The sequence below is a fragment of the Aphis gossypii genome, chromosome X, assembly GCF_020184175.1.
Source record: "Aphis gossypii isolate Hap1 chromosome X, ASM2018417v2, whole genome shotgun sequence".
In the NCBI taxonomy this organism is placed as follows: domain Eukaryota; kingdom Metazoa; phylum Arthropoda; class Insecta; order Hemiptera; family Aphididae; genus Aphis; species Aphis gossypii.
The window spans coordinates 57911567-57920088 of record NC_065533.1 but is presented as its reverse complement, the minus strand read 5'-3'; the positions used below and the strand labels follow the sequence as shown (position 1 = coordinate 57920088).

Genomic DNA, 8522 nt, shown 5'->3' with positions numbered 1-8522 from the left:
AATAAAAAAAAATATATATAATATATATATTATCATCAAATTTTAAAATATTTTATTATTTGTAAGTCTTGTAAATAAATTGTTGAATTATTATAGATTAAGTTGTTTTTCTTTTTATTCAATTTTATACGTAATACCTATAATCTATATGTATTATATGAATCGAGTATTCTCCATAACATGTACCTATTAACTTTTTTAGTATTTTTTAAAATACTACTTACTGTATGTGGTGGTATTGATTTATTGTACTTTTTATTTAAATTTTCTATAATTATATTATTTTCTCGATTATGATATTTTGGTACTAGATTAGGTTACGATTACTGTAAAAATCTATTAAGATGTTGAATTATTTATTATTTTGAAATTGTTAGAAAGTAAAATTTGAAATGTTGTAAAAGAATATATTTATAATGAATCAAAATATTATAATCTATTAATTATTGTTTTTTTTTTTTTATTATGATATATTATGTTATTAATAATATTGATATTTATTATATTATAGGTAATGCACGTTTTTAGGAATCGTAGTTGCATAGAATAAGTAACTTAAAAATTTAATCATCGTCCATCGATTTTACCTAGGTTCACAGTCCAAAAATATTCACGATAATATTCGGTACTGTTATCATCTACTGAACACGTAATGGACACATTCGTAACAAATGATAATTGTGTTTTATATACCTATATAATTTTGAAATTATACGCGTTCCTATTATGTTGATTAATTAAATACCTAAGTAATATTAGACATGTATATATTTTATAACACAATTCGTATGTAATTTATTAATTTCATGTACAGCTAAATAATAGTACATACTTTTTTGATAATGACGTTGTTGTATTTAAGTTAACAATTTTATTAAAAATGTACATATATGCACCTTCGTTCGATCAGCATTATTATGCATGGTAATTAGATTTCATATATTGCCACAACACTATTTGTATAATTAATTAGTAAGTTTAATTTAATATCAATAAATTGAAATAGATTTATAATTATTTTTTTATTAAATTGTACATATTACAATCGTGTAAAAATAACAGTGAATATATGACTAGACAGCTCATTTTTACCAGCAGTTCATATCGCTTGCTACTGGTACTCTATAAATCGATATGGAATAAAATAAACATATTTTTATATTGTATTTATATAGTGGATCTCAACTCAGTTCGTATGGTCGGCTGATACCAACGGTATCATTTTCGTTTGATTTTTGTTATAAAATTTTGTGTTGGCAGTGAGAACGGCCGTTTTAGTAGTGCGCCGCACGGTTAAGGTAAGCCGTATTTGGTCTTTACTTAATTCGATAACTGAACTGACATTCGGCCAAGAAATCTGGAAGTGTGGTAATCCGGCGCCTAGTGGCCGTTTTCAACGAAAAAATTTCGTTGAACCCAGGTTTTCACTATATTTCGCTTGGAGAGACATAATGTAGAAGTGTTGTAGGCATTTTGCCACCAGGTGCGAGACGGCCACACTTGTATAGTTTCGTTTGCCCGCAAAATAATGGTTATGTTAAACCGGGCGCGTTCGTCGGTGTTCCGTAGTTTCAAACTTCACAAGTCCAAGTCTGGCGGTCCTAAAAAGGACAGTATTGATTACACGTTTGAAACGTGTATATTCGCCGGGTCAAGCACATCCTATGCCGCTGACTACCGCGCTGGTGCGGGATGGTCGGTGATATCGACGGGAGCACTGACTAGCTCTGTCGCCCGGTATCATTATTATTCACGTTGGTGGTCGTCGATGGATCGCTTGTTTGCTCAGTTGATCGTTTTCGTCGGTTGCGACAGTCTTCGTGTATAGTCCGTAGTGGTTCTCCGTGTTTCCTTGAGTGGTTAGGTCCGAACGTCTGAGAGGTCGACGATTGAATGTGTCGTGGCCGGCCGATGTACCGGTATTTATACCCGTCTGCCGACCTTTCCGAGGTTTTCATTGGTTCAGGTAGACCGTTATGACGCGTGATCTTAACACAGTTCGTGTGGCCGCCTGGTACCAACGGTGTCGTTTTTGCTCAGTTTTTTGTTATAAAATTTTGTGTTGGCCGTGAGAACGGCCGTTTTAAGTGTGCCGGTCTTCTGGCGGCACGTGTTCAATAATATCTGTTCACATCCTTCACCCATTTCTCAATGTTTTCTCGTTTCTCTAAGTTTCGTCGGCGTTTTTCTTCTTCTTTTGCCGTGTCCACCGCTCGCACCGAGCTAAGTCCGGACTACTACTGCTTTTCCCGGCATTGCATGCATTTCTTCTTGCTTCCGCGGCCGCTTTTTTTTGCTCGTCGTACTTGCCCGGGCGATCCATGGTGATGGACTGATGATCGTTCGTGTTTCATTGCGTCTTATATACATTTTCCCTGTAAGAATCCGAGTATTTGATAGGTCCATCCTACTGGCCAATCAACGCATCGGATTCTCACTGGAGAAATGTATATAAGACGCAACAAAACACGAACGATCAACAGTTCATCACCAATAGTTACTACCTGCAGACATGGAGGACAAAGAAAAAAAGACGGAACAAGTGCATAAGGAATATGAAAATCCGACGCAAAACGAAAAACATTGGTACATTTTAAAATGGATGGAGGACGCGCGCAACGCGAAAAAAAGAAAGAGAAAAAATAATGACTAATTGATACGGGAGAAATCCCGATCGCCTAAAACGGCCGTTCTCACGGCCACCACATAATTTTAAAATAAAAAAACTAAGCGAAAATGATACCTTTGGTATCAAGCGCCATACGAGCGGTGTTAAGATAACGCGTCATTACGGTCTGCGTTACTGCGGAGACACTTGGCTTGGTAGTGTTGTCGCACTTCGGTGACGTTTCAAAATTAATTGTTGCTTATAATCAGTTTTCAATTCCATTGACCTGGTAAAAAGTATCATTCATGAATGATTAAGAACAAAATATAAATAACGAGGTAGTCCCTATGTAACCTGATATAACATAGAGCGACTAGCGACTACGTATTTGATATAATGTCGCGCGCATGCGCGTGCGGACATACTGCCGATACATGTCGATGACTTATCGGTAGTGGCGTAATGACGCGGGCGATTTGGGTGTCGTATCCTATTATGACATTTTATTTCAAAGTCTGGTTTACTTAACTTTATTTTTATTAATATTTCATTCCGAGTCACATGGGCACATACGTTGATTGCACTTATTCGTTTTATTTTATTTTTTTGGTTTTGGATGGAGGGGCGGTAAAATGTTAAAACATTTCATGCCCGGCCGACATAAGGATGGTACCGAGTCGGTTTCCCAGACCCAAATTAACATGCCGAATTGCCGAATATTGGTACAACCATAAAAATCATCTACTTGGTCAAAAACTGGTTTTGCGTAAGGTTAGGTAACAACTTATAAGAAACCTTGATTCAATTTTCCAGAGATTCTGGTCAGCCAAAAATGTTTTATCGTTATTTAAAAAAAAGAATACTTAGAAAAATTGAAAATTTCAATTATCTATAAATAATTCAAAAAAATTCAAAAATCTTTGAAAATATAACTGTGTATAGAAAACACTAATATAAACATTTAGTGAGAATTTCAAGTATTTACATCGATTAGTTTTTGAGTTATAGCAAAATAAAAAATTCGATTTTGACGAAAACTTGTTTTGCGTAAAAATTCCCGTTTTTCCGTCATTATTTTTTTGTTTTTCTCGATTTTTTTGAAAATTGTTGGAAAATGTTTACTTTTTACCTTTAAAATGCACCAAGGATATTCACTTTTTCATCGGTGAAACCACCTCCGAAGTTTGAAATTGAAGCATTATTTCGACTAGTTATGCAGTACACAGACACAAAAAAAAAAAACATACATCATTGTAAAATCAATACATTCATCACTCCGTTCAGAATCTAAAAAATGTATACAAGTAATAGATAATAAATGTTAAAAATAAATAATTTTTTAAAATATTCAGAAATTATAAGATAAGCAACGTGGTCTAAAAAAACGTTCGCAAGCGTTCGTTTTTCATCTAAAAAACAAATTCTTTGATAAGTTTCATTCGTTCGCAATCGTGTTGTACCCATAAAAACATGTATTTTTAAAACTAACAAAATTTTCTTAATTTTGTTAAAAACTGGTTCAACATAAAAATTCCAATTTTTCTTTATTTTAATTTTTTTGAATGTACTGGATATCATAATTTTTAACTGAAATTTGATATCAAAAACATCACTTACAGTTAAAAATTGAAGCAATTATCTCACTATATTTATTGTATAAAAGTACAATACATTAAAAAAAGTACATCATTGTATAATCAATAATTTTATTGTTATGCTCAAAATGTAAAAAAAATATTTTAGGATTTATTTTAAACTACAGAAGTAATGTTTTAATTATTTAATATTTCGCGGAGCACAGTAAAACTCCTTGCATCCTTGTTGCTTTTCTTATGAATATTAGTGAAATACTACTATCACATCTTTATACTATAATATTGGTTATATTATAAAAAAAATTATGTTTTTTTCCCATTTAGTTCTCAGAAAGATGGAAGATTCAAAATGTTAATTACAACTGTAGGTTCAAAAATAAATCCATTGATATTTTTTTTACTAGATGGTAATCAAGTATTGTAATTTGTAGAAATGTTTTAAAGTTTTGACTTTGATCATTTTATATTAGCTTACAATTTATGATAATTATAATATTCAATTTAAAAATGTACAAATTTAACTGGGAATAAATCTCCAAGAATTCTTGAGAATTAATAATTGATAAAATAAAATATTTTTTATAAGTTAAATTAAGTTAATTTGTGTATTATATAATACTGTAAATGTTCTTTATTATCTACTTGGCTACGTATAATATAGGTAACCTAAGTTAGTTTAATTTAAATCTAGAATTAAATTAAAACTATTTAATTCAAATGACGGACAACAAGGTTTATATTTAGCTAGATAATACATAATAATATTATAATATTCTCTATAATTAAGGTAGCCATACCACAATATAGTTACACATATTTTTTCAATTCTCAAAGGATATCTAAGTATGTACTTATATTGAGTGCGATGTACTCAGTGCCGGATTACCCATTAGGCGGAGTAGGCGCCCGCCTTGGGGCCTTACTCATTTAAGGGGCCCCGTGAAAATGAAAAACCACACTTTTTTAAATTTAATTATACCTGTATCATATTTACGAGATTACGAAACAAAAGTCAAATATGAAATAATATAAAAATTAAGTTGAAGGTATTATATGCATTTTAACTATAGGGTAGCAAAGTTAAAGATGTATGTAAAAAATAATTTTGTTGGGGCCCAAAATTTTAATTGCCTAGGGGCCCACCAATGTTTAATCCGGCACTGGATGTACTATACAATTAACAGCATTAATAGGTATATGCAAGACACGTATATTGTATAAAATATAAATAAATATGCATATGATAATAAAATAATATCATGCAATTTTGCAATAGGTATAATGGAATTGACATTAAAATATTTATGTTAAAAGTAATACATAAACTGTACAAGTATAATGAACATAGGTACAGTCTGTAGTCTGTTCTGCAAATTTAAATAAATTGAACGCAAGCATAGATATATTTATGGAGTACTTATGTACCATAGGTCTATTCTAAGAATTTTTGTCATCAACGCATTAAATTCCCTCTACAGTCTACACCTCTATCATTTAATCATTGATCACATTTATAACTCAACTTTAATAAAATATAATTCTTTGTAACCAGTACAATAAGTAGAAAGCCGACGATTTGTAAAATAATTATCGGTGGAATTACTGGAATTGAATCGAAAGAAATCAAGGACCGCTACTTATTGCGTTATATGTATAACGCATATAAATACTAAATGATGTATTATATAATATACTTAATACTAAATCAAACAACTTACAAATACATGGAAATTGGAAACTATGTGGCTTGTACATTCGTATCGTGCTGTCGTTGGATTTATTATTTTCATGTTATTATAGCGCTTAATAATGTCGACAACAAAACGTAAAATTTATGATGATAATAGAACTGTTAACACCCATGAGAGAATGACCACTTATTTATTATTAACAAAATGTAATGCTAATTAAAATGCCTCGCTAGATTTTAATTTTCAAAAAATTGGCCCTCTACTTTAAATTAGTTTCAAAATTTAATTTAACTACTCATTAAGTCATAATATCGTTAATATATCTAATTATCACTATGTTTTAAAGCAGTATTATAGTTAACTGTAAATACATTTATGAACTGCCCAATTATTATTTTACGATCAATTTATGTTCATTTAATTTGACATTTCGATTATTTAAATCATTTGTATCATATGCCAGATTTTAATTTTTGAAATAACTATTGTGCTTATGAATGTTATGATTTACTTAACGAAAACCTATATGCTTTTAATGAAATATATGTATGATGTTTTAATTAACGTTTAAAAAATATTTATTCTGTTATTTGCATGTGATTATGAATATTATGTTGTAATCTAGTGATTTTTATTCCAGGATAAGTTTCCTGTACCATATTATACCTAATAAGTAATAAATAAGAAAAGTAAAAGTGATGTATCATTAGATATATACTAAATATTATGAAGTACATCGAAATTTATATATTATAGATACAAATTATGAAAATAGTAAACGCATAAATAAATCATTAAGTACGAAACTTTGTTAAATGAACTTATATCGTGATTTTTATCCGTTACAGTAAAAATAATTATTGTCGTCTATGGTCAGTGCCCCTAGCTATGTATGTGTATTGTGTATATTACGATTAAAGATAGTATCTACTATCCTTAATCGTGGTGTATATTTATATAAATATGGTTATATTAAGCTTCAATATAATACATATTATATGTTTGGAGTGTTTTGACACTGACATAAAATATAGATAATTTGATAACTGATAATAATAATAACGGATAAACATAACATAGCAATAAATATTAAATACCAACGCAGGAAATACACAAAATAACAAATAACAATTCTATTATAAGATTCTTGTTACAGTAGCTGATCGTCCACAGTCATAATAATTATGAATATTCAAAGTGAACCTGCAGTAAATAAATGGTAAAAACATTTCAATATGTACTTTTATTGTTTATTAGTTTCTTATATTCTATCACCGTCATTAATTATAGACTTATAGTACATTGCTCTTATTGTATTCATATACGCGGACGTGGATGACACCGTATCTTTTCTCAAATCTTTATCAAAAATTTAATTTTATCATTATTATTACTCCATATTTTTAGGGATAACATTTTTTATACTTTTATATTATTATAGGATATCAGAGCACGTAGTAATATGGTGGTATACTTGGAGAGTCCCGATAAACACCAATATTACTTACAGACAGACTCAGCAACTACCGCAGAAACAACTATGGCCATTGGCCATAACCGTGCATATACAGTTTACAGTTAAAAGTGGACTAGACCGTTATTAATTAAACAACACTTCTAATGTATATATGGTCAGCTAATAAAATATAAGCAGGAACGCTAGTGAATGAAAATTAATCGTATTTCGTTTTAGATTTCAAAGGGAAACAACTGTGTAAATCCAGAACAAGCGTAACAGCTGGAAATCAGAAATTGAGAAAAAAATCCCATCAAGCAGCACCAATTAACAAGTTCACAAGCCATTAGACAAGGAACCCCAACACATTGGAAAAGAGGAAGATCAAGGCAATAAATAGAATATTAATTTTTTTTTTTTTATACCAAACACGTAAAATTAGCACTTCCATTTTATAATATATTTTTTTACATAATTTCTCTATAAGGTTTTGGTAAAAATCAAAAATCAACATTGTTATATTAAAATTATGTGTGACAAACACAAATACAAACAATATTAGAAGGAGATAATATAATAATAATAGAAGGAGACCCATAACTATACAGTCGTTTATTTTCAGTGTTGGACGTTGATATTTATTTTATTTTTTTCCCCCGAAATGACGACGTCGTCGAACGCGGATAACAATATGGTACCATATAAATATAATGTAGGTACTAAATTATTATTATAACTACTTGGTACTTACTACTCAATATAAAATTATTTAATAATAAAATATAACAAAAATAAACTGAAAACGTTTCAATGTAATAAGTATAATATATTATAACATATATATATAAACATAACTTCAATACAATATGTTATTACTGATAAAATATGTTTATTAAACCGAATCGGAGAAAAACGGATACAGCGTAATAAGAAAATTATTATTACATTTAGAATTTATTTCCAAATTATTTTACGACTTATTCTAACAACATATTATTATTATCTAGTATCTACAACTCAGTTGCTCAGAACACGCATTCTCTGACGTTAACGCTCTCGCCTATTAAATTTGCAATCCGTAATCCGTATATTTAATATTATCAGTTCAGTTTAAATAATATAATATAATATGTGCCAGTGTGTCAGTGTTAATATTAAAAAACTACGTAGAG

The 8522-nt window shown here is 29.8% G+C and overlaps 1 long non-coding RNA gene across 1 annotated transcript; it reads left to right on the top strand.

Moving 5' to 3' along the window:
- The first annotated feature begins 6460 nt into the window (after window positions 1–6460).
- Window positions 6461–7825, top strand: LOC114125159 (uncharacterized). Its single transcript, XR_003592499.2, has 3 exons — window positions 6461–7113; window positions 7336–7525; window positions 7588–7825. It is a non-coding gene; the product is annotated as an uncharacterized LOC114125159 (long non-coding RNA).
- Window positions 7826–8522: the final 697 nt, after the last annotated feature.